This window comes from Echinops telfairi, unplaced genomic scaffold, assembly GCF_000313985.2.
Source record: "Echinops telfairi isolate 266 unplaced genomic scaffold, ASM31398v2 ScPeMD7_5868;HRSCAF=6743_0, whole genome shotgun sequence".
NCBI lineage: Eukaryota > Metazoa > Chordata > Mammalia > Afrosoricida > Tenrecidae > Echinops > Echinops telfairi.
The window spans coordinates 15,081,298-15,101,015 of NW_022109767.1; the positions used below are offsets into that span (position 1 = coordinate 15,081,298).

A 19,718-nucleotide genomic window follows, 5' to 3' on the forward strand; every position below is an offset into this window, starting at 1 on the left:
TAGATGAGTAGTGCCATTATAAGGAAATAAATCATTGCAATTTACATACATCAGAATACTTAAAGGTACTGGAAATATTTATAGGTTGGAAAAACTACATAAAATAAGTGAACTAAAAGTGATGTAGACTATGAGTTAAACATCAAATGAGATTCATTGGTGGAGTAGGAAATAAAATATTTAAAATTTAGTAATTTTATAAGTAAAAATAGTCTGGAAAGTAATATTCTGGGAAGACTTAAGTGACATGACAGTTCACGCAGAGTCAAATATATGTTGTCAATTTATTAAAACTTAATGGCTAACATTGAGTAGAATTCATCATTAAAAAATAGATGGAAGTGGTTTTTAAAGAGTGAAAATAATTTTGCTAAGGAAAATGTTTGCATTTGCATTTAATTCCCCTTCTGTGTTTTCACATCATTGAGAGGATGAAAACAAAGTAATATTAACATTTCTGGGCACAAATCCCAGATAACCACATAATCCTTAAGGCAAGGAAGCAGAAGCCAGGCATATTATGCCAGAGAGAGAGAAAAGAAAGAGAAAGATATCTTTTTTAAAAAATCTGTAAAACTTATATTTGTAACTTATCTCTTTCTAATTATAATTTCATTCACTATATATCATTTATCTTCCTCCATTAAATAAATTACTTTGATCTCTGGCTCAACAGTAAAATAATACTAGATTGTGTTTCTTTATACTATCCCTTTGTAAAATAATTTTAAAATGCCATGGCTATTTTTGTGCAGTCTTTGCTAACGGATATGTTTGAATAACTACTAATAATTTTAGTAGATTTTTTTCTTGTCTATATATGAGGATAGCTTTTACTTTTCCTCTCAATTGTTTTTGGCAATATATTTTTTATATCTTAAGTGTTGGACCATGTTTTTCAAAATAGGAGCCCTGGACACACGCATTACAAGCTGAGAGTTTTTGATAGGAGTAAAGGGAAGTCTGAATTATGAGGCCAGAATGCCCTCTTCCTACGTCAACCCGAACAGGACAGTTTTATTTTTACCATTTGAATTATTAATGTTTTAAATTATTTCATTATTATTGAAAGTTTATAAAAGTATCATTTTTCATCGCTTCTCGGCCTTTTGGCTAAGATCAAGTGTAGTATCTGTTCTTATCAGTTTAATATCTGATATGTCCTCTATCCGAGAACAATATATTAAATGGATTTTTGTAGCAGAGAGATGGAATAGGAGCTTGCTCCGTCCACTCCACACATCGACCTGGTATTGCAGTACTTCCAGGAATGGTGCACCAAAAAAAAAAAAAAGTATCATTTTTCAGTGGTGACCCATGGACTTCCACCAGGGTACGAAGCTTTTTGAAAGAGTTTCAACTTAATAGTTCTCTTTACAATTAAAACTTGAATACATACTGGATTTTAAGTGAATATGAAAGTTGTTCTTTCGGGGACCTATGTAAAGGAAACAGAATGCTACTGGAGGCTGTACTACCCCAGGTCATGTGCCAGATTGAGCCATGATATCCTTAGCGTCTCCACTGACTGATTTTTGGAAGTAAATGACCAAGCCTTTCCTCCATGCTTTGGAAGATCCTCTAAAATCTACTCAGACCATAGCAGCATGCAAGTCTCCCCTGCCATTGACTTAGGGAAGACAAACAAAGACTATCATGATGCTTACCTTCCGTTAAATTTTTAATCGGCAAAATATAGCTGCCATGATGTTAATGCTTAGAAGTGTTTTTATTTGTAGATACATACTGTACAGTATGTACCATAATTGTAGAGATGTGGAACATAAAGAATACTAATTTTGAGACAATACAGTGTAATGAGGAACATAAAAATGATAATAGTCCTGCAAACTTGCCTCTTGTGCTGTTCATACACCAGTAAGCGACCTTAGTCTGAATAAATTCCTTACACAGTATATGACAGTCTATATCTCTAAGAATTTAAAACAATTGCTAATAAACTGAGAGTATGGTGAAAATACTTCGTTTCTTTTTTCAGCTACTGAATTATAGACAAGAGCCACTCGATTTAAAGAAAAGTGGTGTAAAATGGCAGTCAGCATTTTTTAAAAATTGTACCATCATTTAGAAATAAGACCTAGCCCATCATTACAAAATAATACTAGTTTATATTTATAGGTACAATATATAATATTCACATATCAACTAATAAGCACAGATTATTATGTTTTATACAATAATTAATCATATAAATTATGCATGTTTTAGAATGAATTTTCCCCAGGTCAAAAATGATGGAATACATCATTTATATTTACTAGTCTAGAATTATACAATGCACGGTTTGCATTGCAGTAGAAAATATTTGATTTTCAAATAAATATAAATTTAAAGTGGGAAAGTTAAATATGTCTTTATATATAACTCCAAAACCAAACCCACTGCCATTAACGTCCATGCCTACTAATATTGACCCCATAGGGCAAGCTAGAACAACCCCTGTGAGTTTCTCAGACTAATTTTTTAAATCATTTTGTTGGGGTTTCTTACAGCTCTTATCACAATCTGTACAGCATCCATTGTGTCAGGCACATTTGTACATATGTGGCCATCGTCATTTTAAAAACATTTTCTTTCTACTTGAGCCCTTGGTATCAACTCATCCCTCTCTCCCCACCCTCCCTTTCTCATGAACCCTTGATAATTTATTAATTTTTTTTTCATGTCTTACACCAACCACTGTCTCCTTTCAGTCACTGTTCTCTTGTTCGACCCCTGGGAGGGGGTTATATATCAATTTTGTGATCAGTTCCTCCTTTCTCCCCCCACCTCCCCCTTACCCTCCTGGTATCGCTACTCTCAACATTGTTCCTGAGGGGTTTATCTGTCCTGGATTCCCTATGTTTCCAGCTCTTACCTGTACCCATGTACATGCTCTGGAATAGCCAGATTGGTAAGGTATAATTGGGGTCATGATAGTGGGTCAGGGGGAGGAGGGGAGAGGAATCATTAAAGAACCAGAGGAAAGTTGTATGTTTCATCGGTGCTACACTGCACCCTGACTGGCTTTTCTCTTCCTTGTGACCCTTCTGTGAGGGAATGTCCAATTGTCTACAGATGGGCTTTGGGTTTCCACTCTGTCTTCCCCCCTTCATTCACATCGGTATGTTTTTTTTGTTCTGGGTCTTTAAAGCCTGATACCTGATCCCATTGACACCTCATGATCACACAGGCTGATGTGCTTTTTCCATGTGGGCTTGGTTGCTTCTCAACTAGATAGCTTCTTATTTATGTTTAAGCATTTAACACCACAGACACTATATTTCTTTATAGATGGGCACCACCAGCTTTCTTCGCCACATTTGCTTATTGTGACAGGTAGGTTTATTGTGCCAATCTAGTCAATAAACATATGTGGAATTAATAAGGTCACAGTTTAATTGAAGGGCAATGAGATAAATGGCTAGGTGAGCCTTGCCTTTCTGTCTCTTGCTCTCTGATGATCTGACCAGAGTCAGGCTGCCTTAGCAAGTTCTCTGCATCAACTTGCAAGCTACACTATCTGTGGGACAGTCAATCTGTGGACCGTGTCGCTGTAGTTTGAGGTTCCTTTAAGACCTGCTTTGCCAGATTGGTGGTGTATACATCACTTAAAACTGGGGACTGTCGGACCTCTCAAAGTGCTCTTACATCGAGGGAGTACTTGAGTGGAGGCCCAATGTCTGTCTTGCTGCCTTAATACTTAACATATAAATATGAGTACATAGAGATATTTCCCTATTGTTATATATAAATACATATACATATGTACATGCCTGTATTTAGACCTTTATGAATGTCCATTGCCTCCTAGTTCTTTCTGCTGTTTCCTTTTACTTTCCTCTTGTCCTATCACGTTTGACCTTCATGTGACTTTCATCAATTCCTCTTGGCTGCATTACACTTGATCGAACCCCACCAGGCATCCTATGCCCTCCTCTCCATCGATTTTAGACCACGTATTCCCTTGTCCTTGAGTTTGTTGGCACCCTGCCTTCTTTTCCCCCACCTCCCCTGCTCCCATGTCCCTCCCAATCCATTGGTCCCATTATTTTCTCCTCTGGATTGTTTATCCCTCCTATCTTATCTAGATGGACATGCAAAAACAATCATAAGCAGAAAAGCTAAACAAAAAACAACAACAACAAAAAAGAAAAGGCTATAAATAGTTCCAGGTCTGTTTGTTGACCTTTATAGTGTTTTCCAGTTGAGTCTGATGGGGTGATACACCCTGGCCCCAAAGTCTATTTTTGGTGTTCCTCGGGGACTTCATTGCTTTGCTCCCCTTGCTGCTCTTATACATAGCTCAGTGCTTTGCCCCGGTGTGGTGGGATCAGATTGGGCACAATGCTTGCAGTATGTCAGTAGGATTGCCCCTCGTGGTGCTATGGGTCAGTGAGGGATGTCATGTCTCATAGTTGGGCTGGTCCTGTGGTACTCTGTACATTAGCTACTCTGAACTGGAACATCATCCTCGGGGCTTTGTTCCAGGATGTGTTCCACTCTCTCTTCCCTCCTGTGTGCTCTGATCAGACACACCCCTCTCCCTGAGTACTAGCTTCAGTGCTGCCCTCTGTAGTGCGTTCTTCTGGGGCAATGCAGTCAGGGTAGGAAGTCCATGTAGCTGGGATTGGGGCCGGCCCTGCAGACCTCACTATTGGTTTGCTGCTTCATGTGCCAGTATGTTTCATTCATTCTTGGCCACCAGGTTGAACTCTGGTCCCTCTCACCCTCTTTATGGGAGTAAAGAGCTCCTTTTTGGTTTTGGGTGGGTTTTTTTTGTAGTTTTCTTAATATAGTATGCACGTATCATACACTTCCATGGTTAAATTGCTTTTAAAAATAATTGTATATACAAAATCACCATCAGTTCTAATGCTTCCTCCCCACCTCTTGCATTTATTGTCTGCTTCCCAATCCCCTCATCTTCCCTAGCCCCGCCTCACCCCTCTCCATACCAACAATAAACCATTGCATCAGGTATTGTCTCTATGCACCCACTCCTGTGCTTCACGAACTAGGACACCCAACAGAAACCATAAAAATAAAAACAAAGCATCAAGAGGAAAATAATAATATAAAGATAAGTATACAAATAAGGAATAAGAAAGAAAAGACCCCCGTCACTATTTTAAAAGACAGAGGAGAATTTTCTGTGGTGAAACAACCAAGAAATACTTGAGGTACAAGCAAATTCAGATTGGATCAAGAGGAAGGTCCACTGACAAAGTATCGTTTTATTCCATGGTTAGATCCATCATAATCAGGTATAAAATAATGCAATTAATTTCATCTGAAGACATGCATAAAATGCAATTGTTGCTGCTTAGCATAATGGAAATGAAGGGGGGAGTTGGTTTGCTTTATGTTACAATTTGGATCCTGTAGACATCCACGTAGAGATGTTGAGAGGGCACCTGAGTACATTGAAGTATCTAAAGGAGATACTGGCATTGTGCATAGAAATTGGAAACTATAGATTCACAGAAGACAGTTTTACACGGAGTAGGAGTTAGGGAAGAAGTGCAAGAGCTCAAATGAATATTTTGATGGGTCAGTTGGTTTGCTCAGAGTTGTCAGGAAGACAATAAATATCAAGCAGAGAGATTGAGAAAACTTATTCTGCTAGGTTGGATGCATGCAAACTAAGCAAACTGACATTTAGGAAGCAACGTGAAAAGAGTATTGTATTAAGAAGAAAACTACCGAGTAGTATCAAATGTTGTACTTGGTATACGACTATTTTGATTTCAGATCTATGACATTGCTTTTTTGTAAGTGAAATAATGGCAGATCCATTTTGTGTATGAAATAATCAGCTTCGTATGAATCAATAGTTCATCTGGTTAAGTTCTTGGCTGCGCGCCAAAAGTGTGATGATTCAAAATCACCTTTGGCTCCTTGGGAGCAAATGTTGGTCATTGTTTTCCCCACAGAGGATATGTCATCATCACTATCAACAACATTATCAACCACAACAATAACAGCAGCAAATAGCAACAGCTGGGGCTGCTGTACCATGCCACTTGTGGTGGTGTGGTCTGTACCTACCAGCAGCAGTATTATCCTTGTTATCCGCTCTGCACTATGTTAAAAATATAAATAAAAGCAAATTGATAGTCAGTGGTTAAGAAATGTAGGTTTCCTTTTTATTTATATTTTTGTTTATTTTATATTCAATTTCTAAGTTTATCCTTTCGCTTTTCTATCATGATCATCATCCCCTTTTCGCCTTATAACGAAAAATAAACTCTCACTCTAGTAGTTTGATTAGAAAATACTCGTTGTTCAGATACTCTTTCTAACAACCAAAGAGTGATGCTTTCAAGTTAATGAATATTTTAAACTTACTTTTTTTTAGATTGGCTTTAAACTTGAATGACAACAATAAAACATCATATTAGGATTGACATGACAACGACCAGTCTATATATGTAATCTGAGGGGCCTGAGAGCAGTGTTTAAAGCTAGCTGACGCCAGTGGATCCAACCTACTGGATGGTCCTCAGGAGAGTGATGTGGCAGCCTACTTCCAGCAATGTTGACAGACTTGGACACGCTATGGGACACTTCCACTGTGTCCTCTAAAATTACTACGGGTCCAAATTCAGCTCTTGGCTAGCATGTTTTGTGTTACATTTAATTAATAGTAAGAAAATCAACCACTGGTTCTTTTGCATTAAAACCCTTTTCAATTGAAATTCAGCTCCTAAAAGCAAAATGCATGTGTTTACTTCATCACTGACAGAGCAAACGTAGTTTCCCTGTGCAGAAATGATATCTTTTATCTGAAACAAGTATTTTTAATTAGAGTTGATTGTTTTTCTGTGTTACTTTATTTCTGGTTACTCTGTAAAGGTGACATTGGGATTTCCAGAGCACTAAGCCGATAGCAGTGGCAGAGTGCAAGCAGGGAACAAGGGTGAAGCCGACAGAACAGCAAATCCCAGTGGATTAGAAGATTTAGTAACGGCTTGGGGATCTGAATCCAATTTTTCTTCTTTTTATTTTTTATTACTTAGACTAGCCCACATTGTTTATGAAGTGCTTTACATATACACAATAAATAGAAAAGGAATGTCGAATTATGTGAAATGGAGTGTAGTTTAATTGAGAACAAAATAACAAAATCGGGCTCAGAACTCAATGCTCTATGTGCAGCCTGAATCGAGTAAAATCAGTAAGAATTTAAGGTTCTGATCTGCATTTTCTTTGTCAGGAGTTTCTACACTCTTTAATGAGTTTCTGCATGCCTTCAGTGCTGTCCATTTGGATGGGAAGCTCCTGAAACAGCTTGGCCCAAAGAATGGTTTGTGAAAGGAGACAGTTTTATAATGAAGGAATGTAAATGATGAAAAAACAGAAAAAGATACATACATAGGCTTCCTTGTAAACTGAGAAAGACAACGAAAAGTCATGAGGTTTAAAAAAATACTTAAAAGTGTCTTTTTTTAAGTTTTAAAAATGGCAACAATTTTGATGAGAGAATGGCTATTCATGTGGTCATATATGAGTATATTCAAGGAGAAAGATCTGAAATTAAATGTCAATATGCTGAAATGCAAACTCTTTGATAAATAATTTCACACAAAGCAATCCAAATCTTACCACTAGGAGGCACATGATATAGTAGAAATATATTATCCAACCAAAAATGAAGATGTGTTTACATGATAACTTACCTAACTTGTGATGTTAGGATAAAATATAAAATAAAATACCTTATCAAAAATTATACAGCATAATGAAAAACTCTAAATATATGTGGCGCTATATATAGAGAGGTGTGGTATTGAATCCATATGCTGTTGATCAATATGTTACTGCTGTTTTTGTGCCATTTCAGATACAGTTCACTTAAAAATATTAAAAATAAGTCATGCATTATTTTGTAATATAAATGTGTTTTGAGGTAGAAGATTTTTTGGTCAAAAAGCCTTGAGAAATGTATCACATCACACCTTTAAAAGTCAAGTTGAATATGAATTTTTCAAAATAAAATCACACAGTGAAGAAGCACAACTGTCATTATATTAATCAGAATTTCTTGAAATTATTTAATCAGGAAGGCCCTTCTCATTGATAACTGCTTCCACTGAACACGCTTTGGGAAACACTCTTTCAGATTGCCACATATCAATTGTGGAATGCCAAGTAACTCCTCATAGCAAGTATATGTGTAAAATAAGTTTCTGTATTTCTGTATTTCCCTAACAGAAGACTTTATCATACACTGTGCAATTATACATTACTTAAAATAAGTCAGCCAGAAGGGTAGCGCTTTTCCAAATCATGAAAGTCACTTTGATATTTCCAGTCCTTTGCTCCTGGATCACTTATCTGTTGCATTACAATGTGTAGGTGCTATGTGAGGCCATCGTGTCTGAGAAAGGTCAAATGAGGAAGACCTGAGATGAGACAGATTGAGACAGTGGCTGAAACATTGAGTTTAGACATAACAACAATTGTGAGTCTGGTACAGGACCAGGCTATGTCTCATTCTGTTGTAAATAGGGTCACTGTGAGCTGAAACCAATTTGAAGGCACCTAACAAAAATAAATTGACTCACATGGTTACATGTGTGGACAGACCCAGAATCTGTAGATAAAACAATTGTTAATTATGCTGAGTATCTTTTAATATGCTTATTGGCTATATATATATATATATATATTTGGTAGAATTTGCTTTGAAATTCTATTCTGCATAATTTGGTTTTGTTTTATAATTTTCCAGATTAAAAATATTAGTATACTATCAAAGTGTCAAAGGGTGAGTGTCCTTGCTCCTGGTCTGAGGAGAATAATATCCAGTCTTTCACTATTCAGCATGATCATAATCCTACTCATTTATTTATTTATTTTTATAAATGCTCTTTTCCAGATTGAAGAAAATCTCTTCTAGGGTAGCTTGTTGGATAAGGGTTTATTTGTTTTCATTTGTTTTGCTTTTAATCATAAAGAATGTTGGATTATATCCATTTTTCTCTTGCTGCATTTATTAAAAGAATTATGCTAAAATAATCAAATGTTGAAGACAAATCCTCTGGTCATCAAGCCCATCCTGCCCCATCCTGTGTACTGCAGCACAAACCATGCCCCGTCTTCCCCATTGGGCTTACGTTTGAGCCCGTGGTCACAGCCGTGGGTCCGTCCATCCTGCGGAGGTTTTCCTAGTGTATCCTTCAGTCCTTCTTATCACCTCTTTAGGTCAGAATGATCTTGTCAGACAAAGTACGAGATTGACAATTGTACATCTCGTTTACAGTTTTCTTTCTAGCACCACTTAAATCTGCAGCATTGGAAAAGTGAGTGATTTTTTTTTACATATAGCTTTCCCCCAAAATTTTTAAATAATCATCTGCTCTGTTCTTTTTTCTTCCCATCTATAGCATTCAATAATTCATTTTATAATATAGGATAAATATAATAATCATCATATTTTCCTTATCTTTACAATTAAATAATTATTGGTTTCATGACTATCTAAAAACCCCAAAGGTGCTTTCTGTGATTTTCTTATATTTAGTATGAGCTATATAATAGATTTTTAGTTAGGTAAATTTCTTTATTTACTTAATATTAATATAGATTTTGGCAGGTAAGTGTGCTTGTGAAATAATTAATGTTTTCTTCCCTTACACTTCTTGTGTAATTCCAATCTGAACTTAACTCACCGACATGAGGTCAAAGATTCATATCATTTTATTTTGATCACAGTATCATTGTCATTCCTGTTTTCATTACATTAAGTAATTTAAATTTATTTTATAATGAAGACTGGCAACATAAGTATGATCCTTGGTATTATGGATTCAGAGACCTGGTGTAGTTGGGAGTTAGCCAAAAGGCCAACCCTTTACAGCCATCAGTATCTCCATGGGAGAGGGATGAACTGACTGCTCCCATAAATATCTGCAGTCTAGGCGCATCTGCATAGGGCCCCTCTGAGTCAGCAAGGACAGCCCGACAGAGAGAAACCAGAGTTCAAGGAGAAGACATGACCGAAATCACAAAGCAGGCAAGCAGGCTTGCAACTTTAAGTCAAAACACAATGGCTTCCTGATACTGTTCAGTGTTCTCCTTTCCAAGTTGAGCATAAACCCAAAACTCGCTGCCATCAATCGGTGCTGATCCATACCGAACCTACAGCACAGGACAGAGTAGAACTGCCTTGTGACTTTCAGAGACGGTAACCCTTCAGAGGAGTGTAAAGCCCAGTCTTTCTTCCGAAGAGTGGTTCGTTGGTGGTTTTGAAGTGTTGACCTTGTTCGCAGTCCGACTTCAGGTGGAGCATAGGTCAACTTAAAGCATACACCTTTTTCCTCCAAATACAAAGGACCTTTAATAAGTTTCCTATAAATGAAACTAATGCTCTCCACAAGTTTTTCCCATCTTATAACAAAATTAATAACTAATAAAAAATTTCCATTTCTTAATAAACACTAATTTCTCCTCACATAAAGTTTTATCTCATCATGAATATTTTTACTTGAACATGTATTGTCTATTTACTGAATTTGTAAGCAGAAAATCCCAGAAAGATGTTTATTTGTGTTTTATTGACTGTGTAAAGGCATTTGACTGTGTGGATCAGAACAAACTATGGCTAACCGTAGAAGAATGGAAACTGCAGAACACTTCGTTGTGGTTATTCAAAACTTGTGCATGGATCAAAGGAGAGTTGTGAAAACAGCAAAGGAATACTGAATGATTTCATGTCAAGAAAGATAGATGACAAGATGGTTTTCTCTCACTGGACTTATTCAGTCTGCTTGCTGTGCAAATCATCAGAGAAGCTGGCTTATACAAAGAAGAATGTGGGATAGGGATTGGAGGAAGGCTTATTACCCTGAAATATACAGAACAAAACCTTACTTGCTGAAAGTGAGGAGGATTTGAGATAATTGCTGATGAAAGTCAAGAATTGCAGCTGCTGTCAGTATGAATTACAATTCAGTGTAAAGAAAACCAAAATCCTTACAACTGAACCAAGAGCTAACATGATAAATGGAGAGAAGGCTGAAGTGTCAAGGATTTTGTCTTTCTTGGCCCCACAACCAACTTTCATGGAAGCAGCAATCAGATACCAAAAGGTGAGCTGCATTAGGCAAATCTGCTGCATAAGACCTCTTCAGAATTTTGGAGAGCAAGGATGTTATTTTGAGGACTCAGGTGCGTCTGACGCCACCATGGTAGATGCGTTAGAAAATTGAACATTGAATGAGGAAGACTGAAGGAGAATCAATGCATCGGAATTGCGGTGCTGAAGAATATTGGAAGTACCATGAAAAGTACAAACCGATCTGGCTTGGAAGAAGTTCAATCAGAATACTCTTTAGAAGCAAAGGTGGTGAGACTTTGTCTTAATATTTGGACATATTGTAAGGATAGACCAGCGTCATGATAAGGACACATGTTTGGTAAAGTAGAAGGGCAGTGAGAACGAGGAAGGTGCTAAGCAAGATGGATTGAGGCAGTGATGCAACAGCGGGCTCAAGCTTGGGAATAACGGTGAGATGGCACAGGGCTGAGAAAAGGTCCTTCTGTGGGACACGGGGCCTGTGAGTTGGAACTGGCTCAATGGCACCTAACAACAGCAGCGATAGCCTTACAAATGTTGATTAGGTATTTATACATAAATATATTAATAAACATAGAACTGGAATTGCAAATAGAAAGAAAATGCTAGCCTTGTAACTGATAAGTGTGTAATCTATTGGGAGAGATCATTTTAAATGTATGATATAATTTTAATATAATGCTATGCATATTATAATAGCTTTCAGAAATTCAGCACACGGTTGCGTAATCCCAGTTGGAGTTTATGGAATGCCTTTGCAAGAAAATTATGACTGTTTCAAAAATAAATAAGTCTGAATTTGAAGAATTAATAGGGGAAAAAAAGGAAACAAATAAATAATTGTGCATCTGGTAGTTCATGATGAGGGACAAAATATGGACTTGATCCAGAGAAAGAAACTATGGGGTAGGAAATCGATGTGTGACATTGCTAAAAGCTTCTTTAGAAAGCAGAGTTTTTAAAAAGAGGCTAGCATTGGCTGTTGAATTTAACCTTCAAACTACTTAAGTGATTATCAATGTGCAATGAATCAATAAACTTAGCTCAAAATTATCTTGGTACCTAACTAATTAAACATTTTAAAAAATTTCCCTTTTCAAAAAAACACCAAAAAAAAGCACTCTTTAGAAATCATCGACTGTGTTTTGTTGGAAAGTAACTATATGTAAGTTTGCAAGAACTATGACATGCGCTAGGAGTCATTTAAGAATGTGTTTCAGAAATTCCAAAGTACTTTTTTTAGTATGTTAAGTTTTGTGGAAAGAGATATAATATAAAAATGAGGTATTAGATTAAAAAGAAGAGTTTCATTGCTCTGAAACTGTTTCTGATTTTAATATGTAAAGGCAATAATGTATTTCCAAGTTCAAATAAGGAAAAATTATGAGGGGCATGTAAATATGAGCCTGCTAATAATATTCATTAGATGTTTCAATGATGCAGTGAGTAATTGAGAAATTAGCTTACTTGATGCTATAACATGGTTGATGCTAAATCCATATGCCTGTCTTATAGATTTATCATGAAGTATTAAAATAGTGGATCATTTCTCTATAAGATATTTAGTGTCATTGAGACTGAGATCTTTCAAAATCAATTTCATGTCTAGAAAATAGAATAACGATGAGAAGAATCTGTTTTCCAAAATGTAACTTCTAAAAAAGGTTATTGTTAGAGAGATATACACCTGAGAGAAAAGCAAACAATATAAATTATAAAGAGAAGAAGTTTAGTCTTTTTGCTTCAAGGAAAGTCACCGATCCTCCTGTGTGGTTTTGAATCCTTCTGCTGGAAGCCTGAATTGCAATGCAGTGCCAAAGACCAAATGTAGTGCCAAAGTGGTGGGAGAGCTGAAGTCAATCAGGAGAAAGTGGCTACATGACCTGGAGAATGTGGGTGTTTCTAACTTTGAAGTTGGTTATATCCCAGTTATTGTTAATAAGGATCATCCAAAGCACTGGGCAGCTAACTGGCGATTTGAACCCACCAACTATTCCCCAGGAGGAAGATAGGGCAGTCTGCTTCCCTGAAGATTTACTGTCCCTGAAAGCATAGGGGAGGACATCTGCTGTGATCTGTAGTGCCACTATGTGTTAGGATTGACATGCTGATAATGTTTCTGTTTGTTTCTGTTTCTTTTATGGAAGTCGGGGCATGAGGGGGTGTGTAGATTGTCACAAGAAAGAAGTACATACGTTATATGATCTTGAGTCCCACTCTAAATTGGTAACCTGGGCTGGCAATCTTTATTCATGAACTATTGTATAGCCAGCCAGGTAAATGATCATCAGTAAGTCACTGTTTCTGGGAGTGTACTGAAAGGCTTCAGTATCATTCCTGAGACTGAAAGATGAGAACTTCTGTCAAAGTCAGCTTCCCTGAGACTACCACAGAAGCTCCCTGTTAAACTTTCCACCAAAAGAGGCATCTTTCAATTTTAAGTTGATTCAGGACTTTAAAGTTTTAAGGTGGTTTTGCTTGTATCCTGAGTGTCACGGAACAATTTATTCCAACTACAGAATGCAGTTTATATTTTAATTTATAAATCAAGGAAGACGATCAATATTTTTAAGTACCAAAGTGTCATACCCAATTTTTCAGGGACTCCAGCAGTACAATCAATTCCAGAGTGCATATTTTGGCCCTTATAAAATGTATTTAAAGATGTCCTAAATAATTACAAAATACAGTATGATTTGAATAATCATCATAATTGTGAATATTAGCATATCCCTATTTAGATAACTAATATATAACATTTAACTTATTTAATACCATTCAAAGTGACTACTTTTATGCCATGCGGTAGTTACATAATCTGTTGTCATTTTGAGAATTAGGAGTGAAGGGGTGGGGTTCCCCTGTCAGTCAGGTAGCAGCCTGAGGATCTCCATCGGAGGCGCTAAGGAAATAAATAGCTCCTTGGAGGCAGAACACATGCTCAGTCCTTGCTAGATATTTTTGTTGACAAGTCACATGAACACAGGCTGATGGCACGTGAGGCCCCGGCCATGCTTAAACTGCCACTGGATCCACAAGACTTTTCACCCACTGGCCTGTGATTGCATCATTGCATGTGCTGCATGAGTCTGAAGAGGAATTTATAGATTGGTATTGGACATATGAGCTAATATCAGACTTATGAACTTGATCTGGACTGGCTGGGATGTTTTCTCAGTATTCAACTGCTCTTGCCTATGAAGTTCTTTCTTGTAGTCATATGAATGTCTATGAATTTGTTTCTCCAGTTTACCCAGACTAACACATGCCATATGCCAAGCATCAAAACATAAGTGAAGTCATTTCTGAACTTTTTCCTAGCAGCTTATGTTATTTCATATACAGAGAAGTGAAGCACAGTTTAAGTCTTATATCTGAATGGTTTAGTAATTATTTAAGTCGTTAGTAGTTCTCCAAGCACATGACTTACGAAAAAAATGTATTTTGAATAAGAAATACAATATAGCGAGTTTGCTTACAACAGATTTATTTGTAATCATGAATAGTCATTTTGAAACTACAAATAGTCATATTTTTCCTAAAATTCTCATCTATTTTATCTATATGTTGAATTGATTTTATACGTATGAAAACATTATCATTTACTGTTTTCTTCCAGTATAATTTTATAATGAAGAATTAATAAAGTTTTATTAAGAAACTTAGGGGGAAAATCTTTAGCGTGAGTATTATTTCTGAAAGTTTCTTTGGGCAAATGTTTTCACATATATGTGTGTATAAAATATTTTTTTCGTGTGTATGGATTGCGATAACAGTTGTATGAGCCCCTAATAAAATGTTTAAAAATATATATATATTTTTTTCTAAGTGAGAGTGACCTTCAAGGAATTAGTTAAGAACATGCAAACTATTCATCCAAATGATGATTATAAGGATCTCTGTCACTCATAAGAATGGAAATTGAAGTCATAGAGAAAAATAGTGTTCCATAAAGAACATGTTTTTTCCTTGTTGATGCTTTGGTGCAACAAGATGCTTCAAATTATGCATATGATGCAATACTCATTAAATTTGAAACACTGGCTAGACTGAAAAATGCTCTGTGTGGGTTTAATAGGTGATTGCTTTTAAATTACATTCTAAGAGAAACATTAAATGAATGCAAACCCAATTCATTCTTATTCCAGATAGCCATAATCTGCTACTGCAGGGGTCATTAGTTTAGACTCAACGTTATTCTTGGGGAAACTATAAATGAAAACATGGAAAAGCAAATTAAGGCTTAAACTTCATCTTTGTTAATTGCTTGTAACATGTGCTTCAAGTAGAAAGAGTTCATTCTTATTAATTTTGTTCTTCATAGCATGCTATATGCATTTTAAAAATACAAGTATGTTAATGTACAAGTTGACATATATTTATATATTTGTTGAGTGACAATACTGTCAGACTCTGCTTGGCTTTGCCAAATAAGAGGTGCAACCCAGCCATCTGTTATTTGTTGCAAATCCCAGAAAACAAAGCCATGCCACTGAGGCAATTGCAATTCCTAGTGACCCTCCTGGAGACTTACAGGATTCCTGTAAGTCAGAATCAGCTCAATGACAGTGATTTTGGGTTTGATGTAGGGTTTTTAGAGACTCTAAATCTTTACTGGTGCAGATAAATTCATCACTCCTGATGAGCAGATACCTGGTGGTTTTGAAGTAACAACTTTTTGGATAGCAGTCCATGCTGAGATGGGCTTCAATTTACCCTCAAGGTATCCCCCAATTCTAGATAGTATGGAAGTAATTAGGAAGAAAGAACTAGTCATTTATATGGAGTGCTTCCTGAATATCACAAACTCTGTTCAGAGCCTGAACACAGGAAACTGGCTTTTATTGTATACAATAAGATGCAGATCATACATCAGATCTTAACAGCCGCCATAGCACAAAACTTTTCTGGCCAGATGACAACTCTTCTATGCATGTTCTTCTTGGGGCCAGGAAACTATCTCAGTGAAACTGTCATGCTCCCTGGCATCACGGTTGGGGAACATGGATCCTACCTTTTTGCTGTGTCCCTCTGGCCAAGTGTGTCCACTTGGGTGGTCTATCTGCTTAATGAAATGCATGCCTCAAATGCTTCATTTGGCTGAGAAGACAAAGAAATCTTACTCTCCCAGGTATCTTATACTCCAGGCTAGAAGATTAATTTTATATTTTTAACCCTGTTGATGAACGTTTCATTATATAAGGCTCTCATGACTTCTAGAGGTGGGAGTTGGGAGCTGAGGGATAAAGGACATAGTCTATTTTTGTTTAGTCTTTAAACTGGAAAAAAAAAACAAACAAATATTTTATTATTCCATGTGACTGGTACTAAGTAGTTAATGTTAAATGTCCATTTCCTTTTATGTATACTTTAAAACGAAAAATTGTGTTAATTTTTATTTTTTGTGAATTGGTCTTAAAATTTTAGAGCTGAAAAGGGTGAGAGAAACTATACTTCACTTATTTAAAATTAAAGGCATCATGTCTCCAGGTACTTAGTGATACACAAAGTTTATTTAACTAGTTTAAGCCAGGACCAGTACTAGAATCCAAGTTTCTTATTTATCTTTCTTTTCTGAAGAAACTTACTTTTTAAATTATTATTCTTTAAAACTTAACAACTGGTTCATCAAATTATTCTGTCTCTTCTTTTGGCTCTCTTTCTTTTATTTTCTACTCTCTTCCAAACATTCACTTAACAACAACAAAAACAATCTCACTCTGAAAGAGTCAAGTCCAAGTCACAGCTGCCCTCTGGAATAGAGCAGTGCTGTCCCAAGGCTGACACTTCTACCGCAGAGACAGCTGGAACCAGCACCTATGGGGTTAACAGCCCAATGCTTAACCCACTTGGGCTCCAACACGTTCATTCTCTTGTGTCTTTCAATTTTTAACTTTTACTTGATTACATAATTTTACTGGTTTTGAACTGATTTCAACTTAGTTCAAAATGATCCTTTGTAAGAGTGATATGGAACAGAGCTGTGATGTAATCCACATACCATATGTAGTATTAGATTTTCTGGTTGTCACATGAAATAATGTAAGGCAGAACAGGTGAGATTTGATAATATATTTTCTTAAAGAAATGTATATCAAAATTATTGTAACAGCTAATTAAATTATGATTGCTGTTGATATCTTTTATAATGTTTGACTTTTTTGCCTTATGTATAATATATAATCAAATACGAATTTTATACTCACGTGACAAAACTTATAACGTGTGCCCCTTGACCACATATTTCTGGTGCTTACTATCCTAGAATGGTCAGCATTAGGAACTTGAGATGGTTTGTACATAACAAAGCAAAAGAAAAATCACCTACTGATGAAGGAAAAAAAGAGCTTCTTATGCATTGTAAAAGGAAGTCATTTCTTATATTTCTGAGAGTTAAGAGGATTTTCTCAAATAAAAATTATTACTCTATTTTACTCATAATTGCTTTTCCCTATTTCCGTAGGCTTAGCATATAAAATATTTAAATGGATGTAGTGTTCACTAAGTCATGTAGTTGTGTATGTGGTATAAATACTTACCAAGGATGCCCAGTGCTGCATGAGATGAACTAATGGATGACTCCAAGATATTTGCTTATTTTCAAATTAACTAACCATCATAAAACTATTAAAATCAGTAAGAAACACGCTTAGAAGAAGGCAATTATTATTTGCAAATGATGCAATTGTATAACTAGAAAACCTCAGATTACAATGAAAAAGCATTAAAATTGAGAAGGCTGCTTGGTTGAAGAAGAATACACAAAGAGTAGTATTCTTGGCTCTAGCAATATGAATTTATATAAGACAATAAAAGAAACATAATATTTACTGTATCATCACAATAATTACATTATTTTTCTATTAATTTACCCCCAACATAGGTGCCCTATAAAAGGGAAATACTGCATAATTTTTAGCATATACTAATATTTTTATGGATGAGAAACCATAAGGTGTTCTTGAGTAATGTAAAAAATTTGCCATGATTTCTATGCCAATCATCCCTGAAATACAGGAGATCCATTTAATTTCCTCTTGAATACGAGCTGGCTCTTGAATTTTCTCTTGAATATGACTTGTCTCTGACTAACACAATTTGTTAAAAATGCTGGACCTGATCTAGTTTCCAAATTTTTCTGTAGTTTTGGCTTGTGTTGTTTTGTTTGTTCTTGTCGGTACGTATTAGGGTGTACCTCAGAGCTGTAGGTCATTTGGGTCACCGCCTTGAAGGTATGTTTTTTTCATTGTGGGGTCTGTGAAACCCAGGACTGATGAACCTGTAGAGATACCAAGTGGAATAATGGTTTCAGTGGGAGAGGGATACAGTGGTGAGGGCGGGGTGAAGGGAGATGATGTCAAGGAGCCCATGTAGAAGGAATGCTTGGACACTGATTGTGGTAGCAAATGTACAATTCTGCTGTACATGATCGGACTATGGAATGATGTGAGATATGTATTAATTCCAAATTAATTATATATATATATATAAATTAGAGGTATGCTCCGGAGGTATGCACACCTGAGAATAAGCAATCATTTATCGGACTATGGAATGATGTGAGATATGTATTAATTCCAAATTAATTAAATATATATATATATATATAAAAATTAGAGGTACGCTCCGGAGGTATGCACACCTGAGAATAATCAATCATTTATGATTAAGTGGACAGTATCTACCCAAGGACAGAGTTCAAAAGGCTTAGGAAGAAAAGAGGAATGTTTTTACCCAGACAGAAACAAGGGGAAAGGGTGACAATGTAAGGGATTCTCATACAAACTGAAGGTGGAAGTGCGCTTTCCTCATGCCTCCCAAGCACAAAGAAAGGTGAAAGGCAGATAAAATACATTTCTTCATCAATGGAATAGATGGAAATAATGAAAGGAAGTGGGCAGGGAAATACAAGATGTTCACACTAGCCCTGCAATCTCTGAATTGTTCCTTGGTTTTTGAAACCTGGAGACAAGGGCACAGCAAGATTTCTGGGGTGTAGGGGTGCCCATACCTGGAAAGGGGAGGTATGCTACAGCCAGCTAGGCAATAGCAGAAGACTTCCTGGAAAGCCATTCAAAGATGAAAGGCCTGCCGTTAGTGAGCCTCAAACCCTGGCCCTTCTTTCTGTGGAGTTCTCAGATGAGTGGGAGACCTATGCCGTTTCACACCACAGTACTTTCTGAATGAAATCGCTTGTTCCTTTCAAACCTTCTTCTCCTCCTCTGGTCTGAATTCTGCCCCTATTCTAAACTCATTTTTGTAAGTGGAAAAGAGATGAAAGGCTTGAAATTTTGAGCCACCTCCTGGTAACAAATAGAAAACACTGGTAGGAAAGTAAGTGATGTGGCATTGTGGGATTTTAATTACATACATGAAACAGAAGGTATTCAAATTATTGAATGTAAAATTAGATGCTTTGTAAATATTCATCCAACTCACAATAAAAAGTTTTGTTTTGTTTTTTAATGATACTACATAACTTCTGAAGCTAGGTCTTTGAAGATTTGCACTTTTTTTAAATTTATTTTTTTTAATCATTTTATTAGGGGCTCATACAAGTCTTATCACAATCCATACACACATCAATTGTGTAAAGCGCATTTGTACATTCATTGCCCTCATCATTCTCAAAACA

General features: G+C 36.2%; 1 protein-coding gene and 1 non-coding gene across 2 annotated transcripts in view; both read left to right on the forward strand.

Moving 5' to 3' along the window:
- Positions 1–19,718, forward strand: part of FSTL5 (follistatin like 5) — a gene marked incomplete at its 3' end in the record, with an annotated part of 780,165 nt that overhangs the window by 471,238 nt on the left and 289,209 nt on the right. The gene's annotated exons all lie outside the window — the stretch shown is intronic.
- LOC115871479 lies at positions 1,094–1,284 on the forward strand. The gene has a single exon (XR_004047326.1). It is a non-coding gene; the product is annotated as a U2 spliceosomal RNA (small nuclear RNA).